We start from the raw sequence: 12,730 nt of genomic DNA, 5'->3' as shown, positions 1-12,730 counted from the left end.
GGTAAGACCTATAGCTGTATTTTTAGGAAAGCCTTTGAGAATGGTCTTAACCCAAACGCCCATTTAAGTCTTCCTGAATTGTGGTGGAGGTGGATTTCAACTTGTGCTTAAATAATTTCCTGACTGCGAGCTGCAGCCCTCGGCTGGGTGCTGTTTCCAGTTTAGCGAAGCTGGCCCTCTCTCAGCGTGAGTAATGTGCGAGTTAGGCAGCATAGGGTGAATGAAATGATAAATTACCACTTCCGAGAGGATGGTCAGTTTGTTTGCTGTCCCCCCACCAGCTCCTTTCTTCTGCAGCCATTCATTGTGGTTTTTCCAATCAGCACAAAAGCCCCCGACTGCCCCACGCTTAGCGCAGCTTGTCAAGAGCTACCGAAATCCCACATCTGAGCACAAAGGTGTGGGGCATTTCAAAGTTCTGGCAGTGACCAAAGCAATTGGAAACTGTGATTAAAATACAGGCCATTTACAAATGGAGGGGGGAATGATAAGCACACGGCTCAATTTTAGCATAAAAAGTTAAAAAAACAAGAATCACGGGGGTGGGAGGGCCTGCTTTTTTCTCCTCTGTCTTCATCTGCACAGTTTAAAGGGTTGGAGGGGATGTGCTGCTCAAATAAAGGACTACTTTTGCCTTTTAATCTGCAGCATAAAGATGACATCAAATCTACCCCTGTGAGTTGCCATGTAAATGAGTCCAAGTCAAATAACGCACAGGGAGCAACAAAGCAACTCAGCCCGGTCTGCTCTGCAATATGGGCATTTAATTTGTGCATGGAAATCCTGAAAAAAGCTGGGGCCATTTCACATGCACAGCCCCACGCGAGCCTCCCTCCCTCAGAAACTGATTTTTTGGGGGAGGTGGGCAGGGGAGGAAGAAAGGTCGGCAAATCCATGTTCGATGACGGCACAGATTCCTCGGCTACAAAACGCAAGGGCCGAGCAGAACAAAGAGATTTGCATTCTAAGTGATGCAAAGCAGCCAGCAGCGTTTTAATGTTGTGTTTGCTCTGTGATGTCTTCATCAGGCGCTCAAAGGCAGCGGCTCTGGCAGCCGCGGGTCCCTGCGAGCCTGTCAAACTCCGTTTCCATGGTTTTCCTTCAGGCAGCACCATCGGCAGACAGCGCGGAAACGGACCCCTGCAACCTGTTTTGAACAATGTCTCTGATGTAGGGCCCCAGAGCGGGCATCAAACCAGCAACAAGCAGCAAGAAAATAACAATTTTGCTTTTCGCAGGTGTCAGAACGGCAAACAAAAGGCTGTTTATAAAAGATGCAACATCCCCTTTTTGTCGGTGTTGGCAGTTTAAAGTCAGCCGGGCAGCCATCGAGTCGAGGAGGTTTTGGAGGGGGTGAGCTGCGGGAGAGGGAGCTCGTCTTGAGGAATTCAAATAGTTTCCTCTCGAATCCTTTAGCCTCACTAAATAGGGCCTTCTTATCACCGAACTAATGGCTATTAATGGCGTTTCAATTATTCCATTTGAGTCAATGAGGAGGGCTATTTTATTCAAACAATTACAGGTTTTCTCCAGACAAAGAGAGCATAAGGGTCTCGCTCTTCCTTCACCTTGAAGAGCACTCTTTCATTTAAACAAAAAGTTAGAGCATTTAAAGCACTTGAAGCTATATTTCAGCATTGTTAGAGAATAGACAAGAAGTGAGAAAGAGGAGTCCATGGTCTTTTGCAATTACAGCTGCCTGTGTGCAGTGATGGCACTGAAACAAGCCTGTGCTAGAAGAGCAGAAGTCAGGAGAGCTGCCTACCAGACCCAGCTGGACCAGTGAATTTCTGAATTCCACTGGTTAGGGAAGGACGTAGAGTTTCTTGGCACAAACACGCTATAAAGCTCACTGTTACTCCTGTGGTTGTGGATGCCATTATCATGACACTAGTTACTTGCAAGGAATAGCAATTTCCTTGGAAGTGATGCAATTCCCTTGTGGAACAGTTTCCCATTAAAGAAAATTGAAGGGTCAGATGCTGACCAAGTTTCAAGAGAATCTTTTTTCCTACCAGTTAGCCAACTTTCTCACAGCTGCCTGGGGAGGTAGTGGGAGCCACCAGCTTTCCTGGCTCCTGTTTCCTTTGCAGTTTACCGGCCAAACCAAGGAGAAGCCAGGAGTCGGGAAGCCTTGGGATGATCAGCTCCCAAGCTGACTTTGATTTTTTTCCCTCTAGTGGAATGACTTGAGTGGATGTTTGGTGTTCTGAGGCCCTCAGCTTCTGTCCAGGAGCTGCAGATGGTCATTTGGGAGCTTATAACACACGACCTTCACACACAGCTGGGGCTTCCACAGCAGGGCTTGTTCTTCATATCGCCTTATGTTGGAATTCAGCAAGCTCAGATAATGGCAGTCCAAGATTCCTGGCTCTTCTGACCTTTGATGTTCCCAGCTCATCTTCAGTTTCTTATTAAGAAGCCATAACAAAGTAGTTCCAGCTCCCGATTTCATGGTGCCCACTGTTTCAGGGAAATGGTCTTTTGATGGAAAAGGTCAAAATGTTTGTGGTTTTCTTCCAAATTAGGGTGGAAACAAATGACAAAAAAAAAGAAAAAAGAAAAAAGAAAAAAAAAAGCCAAGGCTCATGCAAAATAAAGATGTATTTTTCTGCAGAGAACTCAACCCAAAGCCATCCAGTTCATAGTCTGCCTAAAGTTATCCAAAGTACATTCAGCAAATAGTGCTCCTGTCCTCACAAAACTCACTGGAAGTTCTGTCTCCTCCTACGCTTTCTGAATAGACAGGCTTATTAGTTATCCGTTCTCTAGTAGCTAGTTAATTATTGCGCAGTACCTGCATATGGAGCAGCCTGAAGTCACTACGTGTGCTTGGAGATGCTGAGAGTGTTGGGGGGCAGATACAGGTGACACAACACTGCAACCAAAATCCCCCCCTTTCTGTTTGAATGGATATTCACAGTACCTGCAGAGAAAATGAGCTTGGAAAGTGATTATGACACATTGGCTATTTTTTTGGGACTCTAATCGATCTGTTAAATAAAAGTTAGGCACTTTTAAAATGACTACTGTTTGCATATGCAACACGGATTAGCACCAGAACAAGACCAGGTTCATCCGTCCTGACAGTAAGGGCACAGGATTAACAGATCCTACTACTGCTAACAGCTGCATACAAGGTTCCCATGTCCCAGGAATGGTTAAATTCCTTTTCCACTAATAGAAACTACACATTTGTTCTAAATGTATTACTGTACAGTGCAGAATTTGCTCTGGCTTTCTCAAGAGCCAGCTGTAAAGCAGAACGAACATTCAATGAAATGAACAGTGGCTGGCATGAAGGGAAGGGGTGAACAAGCTGCAGACTCTAGCAGAGATTTCTTTTGATCAGAGCAACTGTTCATGACTTTTGCTCAGTGTCTCAAGATGAAAAAAATATGTCTGTGTCACAGTGGAGTCAGAAGCTGGCAGTCGTAGTGCCTAGACTATTTTTTTAATGAATGGTTTTGTTTGCAGGGTACTACATGATCATACGAAAAGCAGCTTTGTATTGTTTCTCTGTTTTGAAAATAGCTGTAAGTGGTGTGGGTTAAAGCAAACAAACAGGAAAAGCAGAGCTGACTTCACTGAAGAATGGTTTGGAGCCATACGCTTGTGTAGCAGGGTAAAGGGGATGTGTCTGGGGAATTACTAGAAGGAACTGGGAACAGTTGCTTTAAAACTCAGGGCTTTTGAAAAAAATAAATATCTTCTGTGTATGAATACACTGGTACTTATGGATGGGGACTGAGCTGGAGGGAGGAAGGGGTGCTTACGAGGTTCTCACCTTGTATTCTCCCCACTGCTTAGTGAACGCTGTTCTGAAATCAGGAGATTTACAGATGCATTTATTTTGGAATAAGAATACTTTGTTCTGTTTGGGATTAAACCTCTCCAGAACTGGGCTTGTCACAGGTGTGGGCAAGATTTGCGGACTGTGCTGACCAGTGTGGAGAAACAGGCTACCAGCGTCAAAGGGGAGAGTGTTTCTTCCCAGCCTTTGTCTGTGCCAAGGAGATAGGGACCAAGGAAACGCTGCCTGCACCAGCAGGGTGAAACTACGGTGGGTGAAAAAAGCAGTGCTGTTCTGGAGTAAGGGTATGCACAGAGTTACCCAAGGAATTGTGCATGAACTTCTTGTGGGCTGGGAACTAGGTAACACCTCTCAGCCCTATAACAGAATTACTCCTTATTCTGTAGGGTGCATTCCTATTCCCATGCTTTCAGCAACACAGCTCTCATCATTACCATCACTGATTTTATTTGCTATTCTTACTTTTCAGGCTACCAGAGAAAAGTTTGTTGTAGGAGAAAAACAGCCTGAAGTCTTATTCTGCCAGTAAGCAGGGATTTATCATGTAAGAAGTCTTTCTAGGCTGTCAGATTTATATTATGCTTTGGAGTCTTCATTGCGAAAGGTGAAAAATAAGATCAAAAAGGACAAAGAAGTTAGCACAGCACAGTCTGCAAGAAGTACCCTGAGCAGAGAAAACATTGGATGAGACGCTCAGGGTGAAACAGAAGTGGGAAAAAGTAATTTTATCTCAGCATTTGCTTTGGCTGACTTCTCAGTCGCCAACATATTAATGGCTCTTCCCCTAGCAACTACAGAGCTTCCAACATGCAACTATTCTTTGGTCATAAAGACAAAAAATGGAGTTTGCCAGAACAGAGCTACCCCATTCTGGGTTGCTGACAACAGTCCCAGACTGTCCATATGCTCTGCTGCTCTCAGAAGTGGTAAAGCAACATTTTTGCTCCCGCTGGTGCCAGTGGTGTCCCTGCGGTTGTTATTGTTTCCATCCAGACCCTCTCCTCTTCCCCGGAGCTCGTGCCCGCTCTGTTTCAGGCTGTACCGATAGCAATGTCACAGATACTGAGCATGGAGAAGAGCGAACAGATGTAGCTGTTGTCACCTCCCTGCCTGTCTACTTCATCCCTAGGCACAGCTCTTGTGGGATGGCTGTGGGGTGGCTCAGAGGGAAGGAGGAAGGGTTGTTCCTATGGGGCAGGGCTGGCAGAGGTGGGTAGCTGGCCCCCGTCCTGCAGGGAGGGACAGGAGCTAACGCTTCGGGTGCTGACGTGTCTGAGAGTCCTCTCCTTTCCTGAAGGGGTTGTGTGTAACAGATGAGGTGGGGAGTGAGGAGCGAGGCAGCAAAGGATGTGCAGGTCCCTGACGCCTGTCGGGGCCAAATGGGCAGTTCTCAGCTCCTACTGCAAGAATTCAAGGCTCCGAAGGCTTTGGTACAGATTGACTAAAATGTTCCCTCTCTCAGTGAGCACTGTGGGATTTGGCTCCTCTCTTTCTGCATGACTGTGTTTACTTCACAGAACAGTTCCCGATCAGCTCAAGCCTACGTTGCTCTTTAAAAGGGTGATCACATTTTCTCCTCCATCTCTCAGCTAGACACCCTCATGCTCAAGCCCAGCCAAAAATCATGGAATGGACCACGTGGCTGAATAAATGTTGTTCACACGTAGACTGAATGGGGAGGTAATGCTGGTGGCAACCTGCACTCAGATCGCGTAACCTGACTGTGAAGCTGTACCCTTGGCTGGCACCATCTAATTCCCAAGTCTAACTCTGCTTTAAGCATCCTAATGTGCTGGGGCTCCCAGCAGAAAGCTCTGATGTTATACTGTCGTGGGGGATCACGATTCATTGGCCAAGCTCACTTTAGTCAGCAGAAAAGATGATGACTTTACATACTCATTTCTACCTTTACCCATTAGCAGTGGAGGGAGAAATTTATTGTTCTGATTCCCTTCCTCAAAAAACAATTGTGGGCAAAATACCAGCTTCTTTCCACTATTAAATCTATCGTCTTCCAAAACCAACTCTTATCGCAACTTATTGTGCTTTCAGATGACGAGATGCAGTGCTACGTGCCTTCTTTCGGGTAAGGATTTTTGTGTTTATCTGCACGCTCGCTGCTGAGGCAGATAAGAGACTTTATTATCTACATTATCACTATTTTTCTCCTCCCTAGAAGCCAGTCTGACTTTAAAAAGAGAGGTAAATATTTTAGCTCCTTTTGCAGACCTAAAGTGAGGCTCTGCTTGTTTTTGTACTTATTGATATCCACTAAAATAAGCAGCTTGAAGAGGCTCTTTCAGCTTATTGGGCTAAAAACTTCCCTTTCGCTAACAGTCACTTGCACTGTTCATTATTCCGCGCTAGACTCTTCCCTCCCCTGATTGCATGTTATCACCTTCAATGGAACAGCTGTGTCATTGCTAAAGGGTGTTAATCTTCCCCTATCTAACACCTTATTGACAGACAGAGTCAGGGAGGCCCCCAGTCTTTTCTGACTTAGGTGACTTCTCAAAACATTCCTTTTTTAGCTTCCTTTTCATTTCCTACCAAAAAGCCTCCCGCCATAGCCTGACCTGCAGACGTAGCCACAGCACAGCCCCGCGCACAATAGCAGCCTGGGCTGCTGCAGCAAGGTTTGAACATTTCTGCCTGTATCAGTCCTAGCGATTATAGCCAGGAGAATATTCCCTAACAATGTCAAGGGACAATAAGCCACAGCTAATCAATGAGCACAATACCTACGGCACACCAGAGCCCAGAATAGAAACTGCTCCGGCAGGTGGGACAGCTGGCTTGAATTTTTATTTAGTGGTTGTGAAAGGCACCGTGGCTTTCAGCAAGACAAGAGCAGCGCTGACAGTGACAGATCCCCCATTACATTCTGCCACTGAACAGAACGAGCCACTTCAGCAGATACAGTTCATTTTTCCTGAGAGTTTTGTAATGGGTTGGAATTAGTCTAGAATTTCATTTGTTTGAATTCCCATTACCTACAAGCATTCTGGACTGTCCTTCAGCTTTGAAGGTCACCTTGACTTTCTGGAGGCCTGGAGAGTTTGCTCTGACTCTAGAAAAATCCAGGGCAAATTTGTGTGCTGAGCTGATTGCCTGTACAGTCTGCCTCAAAACAGCCAGCAGAGCAGTCGGTGCCCTGCTCAGGATTTCTATCATCCCTCACCAACGCTGGGTCCCAAGTGGTATTTTCCAGACACAACCTGTTGTGCAATGAAGAGCTATAGGAAGCACCTTTCCATTTATTTTTTATCCTCCTCAACTGCTAAATAAATGAAGATACTCAGATTTATCCTGCCTGTGTTCAAACACAGCTCTGAAGTGCTGAAGCTGAGAACAAATTGCCTTTTCCTCTGAAGTCAGTGGAAGGAGACTAAAACCACAGAGCCCACTTAAGGCTTGTGCCCTTTTGTAGAGGTCTCCGCATGGGTGACACAGGAAATTTCGATGAGGGTTTCCTAATAGGAGACAGTAAGCAGCTGATCAACAGCAGTTGTCCTGGCCTCCTCTTGCAGCCCCTACAGCAGAGTGGTGGCCATCAGAAGTTGGCTCTGAACAGCCCACTGGTGATACAACCTTAATGTGCCACCAAGTCTAAGCATTTCTGCAGTGAGAAGCATTTATCAGTGAACTGCCGAGCAGATCCAGATGGATACGGTTCTCTTTTTGTTTGGAATGGAAGGTAGGTCTAGAAAAAGGGGACGGATGGGGTCATAAAAGAAACGTAACATTTATTTTATAAAGCAATCTACTGGTCCTACTTCTCCAGTACTTCAAAAGGCAGGTGAGTGCACCAGAGAACTGAGTGCAGGAGCTTTTGCAGGACTGGAACTGACCATCTAATTTTACTCTCAGTCTAAGTGGAGTTAACTAATTGACTGTGATTATCACATTTTTAGATCAGTCAAAACTGGGGCAATGCTAACAGGCAATTTGTGCCCAGAAAAGGTTTACCTAACAGCCAGTGTCCAACCAAGTAGTCACTTGATGATGTTACTTCCTAAGTTGAAGATAGATGTGCTGAGTATGGCTGTCAACTGCCTTCAGACTTGACTCTCACAAGTACTGCATTATCCCCCTTCCGACACACCTTCTGCAGGGCCGCAATTCCAAATATCCTGCTGCTTCTCCAGAGCCATCAGTGGATTTCTTCTGGGCATGAACTGGGCCAATGACATTTTCGGATAGGCTTGGCCAGATGTAGTCATTAGAAGAACTAGGCCAACACAGTGTGTTGTTAATGGAAGAAACACAGACCTCCAGGGGAAAATAGGAACATCAGGTTAGTTGGCCACCAGCTGACTCCTTATCAATAAGTGATGTAGCAGAAGGCAGAGTTGTACTGTGCATGCTGAGAGGCTACTGTGACACGGACAGGCACTGCACTTGGGATAAAACTCGAGAGCCACATGAAAGCAGAACATGCCTGACACCCTGTGTTTTTTTTTTTTTTTTTTTCTTTTTTTTTTTTTTCTCTTCAGTTCTGCTTTTCACATGACACACGACTAACCTGCTTGGATAAACGGGTTTAGCTGCGCCTCACCAGGGTGAGCCCCGTGCCCTGGGAGGTGGCGCTGGCTGGCCAGAGCGGCTGCAGGAGTAGGGCTTTTGTGAAGTCCTAACTTGCTAGCCAGGTGTGTGTGCCCTGTGTTAGGCTGATCCGATCACAAATTACAAATGATTCTTTTTCCCATCTCGTAAGAATGAAGGCCATCAAAAACTGGCTGAATATTTGATCTAACATAAAATGAAAGAAAAATACACCCAGCCTAGTAGTAAGTGTGCTTTGGGAAGTCTGCTCTGACCAAAGTCTGTGCCTGGAGCCCACAGCTGGATAGCCAAGAGAAGTCTGACTGTTATTTAAAGGCTTGGTAAGGTCACAGTGGCCTGAGCCTCTCGGGTCTGAATTAATCTTGGCGAAGCAGCGTGCTCGCACTCAGCTGCGTGTTCTCGCAGGTACATTCGTGTAGAGCAATGCCATCCAGTGGTTGCTCAGATTCATCACAAAGCCAACGGCTCATTCCTCAGGGACGCTGCATGAGCTGAAATGTAGCTGCTCTTGTTCCTAGCTAACGTATTCCTCGGGTATTAAAAGACTCTGAAAGTGGCCAGCTTGATTGATTCCAGCTTGTCCTTTGGCATGTAAAACTGAGGTATGTTTTAAATTGCAGCCACTTGAAAATGTTTAATAGATGTTTTGGGGGAAGTAATATTTCATATATGCAGCCCAAATACACAGTTAGCATCAGGCCTGGATTTTGGAGCGAAGAGTGGCTGCGTGCAGTCGTGGCAAATTGTGCTGGCTGCTGAGACAAAAACACAGTCTCTGAATGAAACTTTCTTGCTAGCCAAGGAGGTTGTTCAGTGGGACATTTTTGCTTGAGGATGATGCCCAGATGAAGGGACGGATCAGGGCTGAGCTCAGCAGAGCCCGTCTCCATCGGGGTCACATTCTGAAGAGCCGTGGTGCTGCTGGCTACCCAAGAACCTGGGAGGCCTTAAGTCTGCCTGGCTGTATCTCCCAAGGACTCACCATCATCACATTGTGGCACAGGTCAAAGCCCCATAGGGGATAAATTAAGATGTCAACAGTTTTTGCCTGTTGCACTCCCCAGGCCAGATGTAATTGCATAGACAAGGAGGATTTCTCTTATCAAACACCATGGCTGGGACTAGACCAGCTGACGGCTTGCAGAGCATCACCTGACCTGCTGGGCACAGCCTGTCCCCAGGGTGCTCAACAACAGCTTTCTGAAGGCTGGAAAGGTGTGCTACAGGAGGCAGGCAGGCCTGCTCTCACTGAGGGGCAGCCTTTGCAGCTGGGCAGCTGTACCGCATGGGTCTGACCCTCCTTTACACTTGGGCCGCTTCGTGCTCCGCCAGGTGCCCATGTGCTGCCGCACTTCAGCGCTGTGCCACTCCTGCTCTGCAGTACAAATTCCAATCAGGCGCGACAAAGCCCACCGGGTGCTGCTGACAACAGGTGTCTCATTAAACATCTCTCAACCTTACAGGCATTCACATTGACAAGAACCAAACTCACACTCAATCACAGCTTAATCACAGCCAAACTCTATTAACAAGTCATACTAATTACCAACTTCTAACAATTTCTCAGGTTCAGAGGCAAAATATCCTTTCTTTATAGATGAAAACAGACTTGTGATACTCCAGCTCTGGCCATAATTAGGTCCTTTTAAACAAAACAAAACTAAAAAATCCAGAAGGATCCCTTTGTGATAATGGTCCTGAAAGTACAGTTGTACAATGAGATGTTTGTTTGTTTTAATTTTGTATCTGCTATGTTGCCCACAAGGGTCCAATTAGCTTGTTACAGATGCTTGTATCAGTTTTATCCACTTGTCTTATTTTTTTTTTTTTTTTAAGAGGGGTAACTTGTAGCACAGATTGCTGGCCTGCAGGCATCCAGAGATCAACAACCAGCTTTCTGTGATACCAAGCCCCTTGTGAAACAGGCAGTCCTTCCCCACAGCATTTGTATTGCAAAGGGTAAAAGGAACAGAGGGGAGGGAGGGGTCTGCATTGGATTTTGGGTTGTTGTGGAATAATCTGGTGTGTCAAAAGTGGCCGAAAGATGGCAATTCTGCCATGGCTAAGAATAACCATGAGAAACTTTGGATGTTACACGTCAGAAATTAAAACACACATTTTATTTTTAATAGCACGAAGTTCTGCCTTGCAACAAAATAGATAATTCTTAACTTGTGGCTTGGAATTGTACATGTAAGTATTTATTCTCGTCCCTTGGTATGTTTAGCACATGTGTAATTCTGTGTTAACCTGGATGCTTTTCTCCATTGTGTGGCTGTATTGAGTGCCTGAGTACTTGAGAACTCACTTGTGTAATCGATACGCTTACAAAAGGGTACATATAAATAACAGGAAGAATCTGACTTAAGCTGACAGTGGGGGTATTGCAGTGAGGGCTAATGCTTCACCCTTAACTCATGCTGCTGCTGGAGAGGGAAAAAAAAAAAAAAAAACACACAACACAACAGACTGAGTGAAGGGCTAACATAAGATTTCCTAGCATTTTCTGAGCAGTGTTGTTCAAGGGAGAAATTATCCTCCCAGTATCTGCTGTGCTAAATTGAGTAGCCAGTTGTTTACCTGTTCTCAGGTTTAGTTGCTGTTTGCCTTTCCTCTCCTTAATTTTAAAGGGAAATTAACATTTGTCATGGAAGATTATAATGCCAGCTGAGCAGAGAATCACCAACTTGAGGCTTAGTATCAGCAATTATTTTTACCTTGGCGCAGGTAGTTTCATTTCTTCAGTGAGGTGATGCGGGATGAACATGGGATGCCTGAAGCTCCTGGGAAAAGGCTGCATGTCCCAGAGGCGGGTTGGTGCGATGTGAGATCCCAGTTCGGCTCACCCGGAGGGTCTCTACGTGATGTGGCAGCTCCATGGAGCCACAAGCATCTGAAAGCACCTGCAGAGAAGCAGAGTGGCATCAGGCTATGGAGCAGAAGACGGGAAATACACCCACATTCGCCCCCTCAGCACAGCCCCATGAGCTCTGTCCTTTGCTTGCCTGCAGTGCTGGAGCCCAGCTGTAACCCCAGGGGGATGAAGAGTAATGCAACGAGTAACAGTAATGTAAGTGGAGAATTGGTTCAGAAATCATTACCTGCCAAGAGCTGAATGGCTTGGGTATAAGGTTCAGTATTGAAGGCTTTGTTTTGGAAAGGCGCAGCCCTCTCATGCTGACACTGCCACCCTCCTCCATCCCAGGGATGACTGCACAGGATGAGGTGTGCGGGCCCTCCAGAGGATGGAGCACAGGAGACCATGGAGCAAAGCAGCCCATTGTGTTTCCAAGTGCCATACATAATACAAAGCAAAGCTTTTTCTGCACTTCCCAGGCTGAAGATGGATCAGGCCAGCATTTCCCTGCTCACCAGCCTCCTGCACGAGCTGGCAGAGGTTTCCCAAATGCGATTCAGCAAGGAGAGGTACCAGAGAGGGGTGGGATGCAGCTGAGTAAAGCTGCAGGTGAGTAACAGGGAAATCATGGTGAGGCTCCACGTGGGTGCTTCTTCTACCTGATGGCACAGTGAATCTTTCATCATTACTGCTGGTGCAGCAGCGTTGGTACTGCAAAAGTGTCACCTCTAATGAGGGCACTCGTGTTTCTATGACCCTGATTAGACCTGCTTGGAGTGGCCAGACTACCGATGACAAGTGGCATCTGTCATCTCAGTGTAGGTGAGTTTCTGAGGCTCTCGAACAGGAAGAAATAGCAGGTTCTTAAAATCTGTCTGTTTGTTTCTTTTTGGTGAAAGTGCTTGTATTTGGTGTAAGGTTCAATCCAATATCTCAGTAGCAGGAGGAAAAAAGAAACGAAATATCCACAAGCATCGGAATAACCATGAGAACATTCATGAAATGTTTCACCAGGGGAAAACAAGAGACTTTGCCTAGCCATAGTCCCATTCCTTTTCATAAAAGGCTTCAGACCAGAGCAAACCAGGCATATTTCCTTGCTTTTACCAGAGTTTCAGCGTGGAAGAAGCTAGCAGGGTTGATGCAGGCTCCCCAGTTTGGTTCTGGTTCTGTGTTCTGGAGCGGCAGAGAGCAAACCCAGCCCGATGTCATCTGGCTCTTTGGGGAGGGCACACGACCTAGTTCTGAGCTTCTCTTTTTGGAGCAAGGATTTCTTTCTTCTTCACGGATTTTTAGTGTTCCTGAGGTAAAAAGAATAAAAAAAGAACGAAAAAAATAAATCAGAACAGTTGAAGCTGTACTGTTTAGTGGAACCATTGCTTCTGATCAGAAACTGAAATCCCACTTTGTGCTCTTCCAGTGTGGAAATCTGTCAGGTAAATAGAAATCACCTCGTAAAAGCCCCTAAACAGCTCTGTTTTATATTTTAATTG

At 45.9% G+C, this 12,730-nt stretch overlaps 2 long non-coding RNA genes across 7 annotated transcripts in view; one reads left to right on the top strand and one right to left on the bottom strand.

Moving 5' to 3' along the window:
• LOC118171902 overlaps positions 1-12,730 on the bottom strand; it is a 57,757-nt gene that overhangs the window by 23,341 nt on the left and 21,686 nt on the right. For 2 of the 3 annotated variants that reach the window (XR_004753456.1, XR_004753454.1), the window contains exons 2-3: positions 11,482-12,538; positions 7,814-11,283 (exon numbers count right to left, since the gene is read on the bottom strand). This is a non-coding gene — a long non-coding RNA (uncharacterized LOC118171902). The remainder of the gene's footprint in view (positions 1-7,813; positions 11,284-11,481; positions 12,539-12,730) is intronic. The other variant, XR_004753455.1, reaches the window with a different exon arrangement.
• LOC118171898 overlaps positions 1-12,730 on the top strand; it is a 51,122-nt gene that overhangs the window by 29,305 nt on the left and 9,087 nt on the right. For 3 of the 4 annotated variants that reach the window (XR_004753447.1, XR_004753446.1, XR_004753448.1), the window contains one exon: positions 11,717-11,846. This is a non-coding gene — a long non-coding RNA (uncharacterized LOC118171898). Of the gene's footprint in view, positions 1-7,771; positions 7,892-11,716; positions 11,847-12,730 lie in introns of those variants that run through there. The other variant, XR_004753449.1, reaches the window with a different exon arrangement.

This window comes from Oxyura jamaicensis, chromosome 10 (assembly GCF_011077185.1).
Source record: "Oxyura jamaicensis isolate SHBP4307 breed ruddy duck chromosome 10, BPBGC_Ojam_1.0, whole genome shotgun sequence".
In the NCBI taxonomy this organism is placed as follows: domain Eukaryota; kingdom Metazoa; phylum Chordata; class Aves; order Anseriformes; family Anatidae; genus Oxyura; species Oxyura jamaicensis.
Note: the sequence above shows the minus strand (reverse complement) of the source record. Positions and strands in the feature narration are given on the sequence as shown.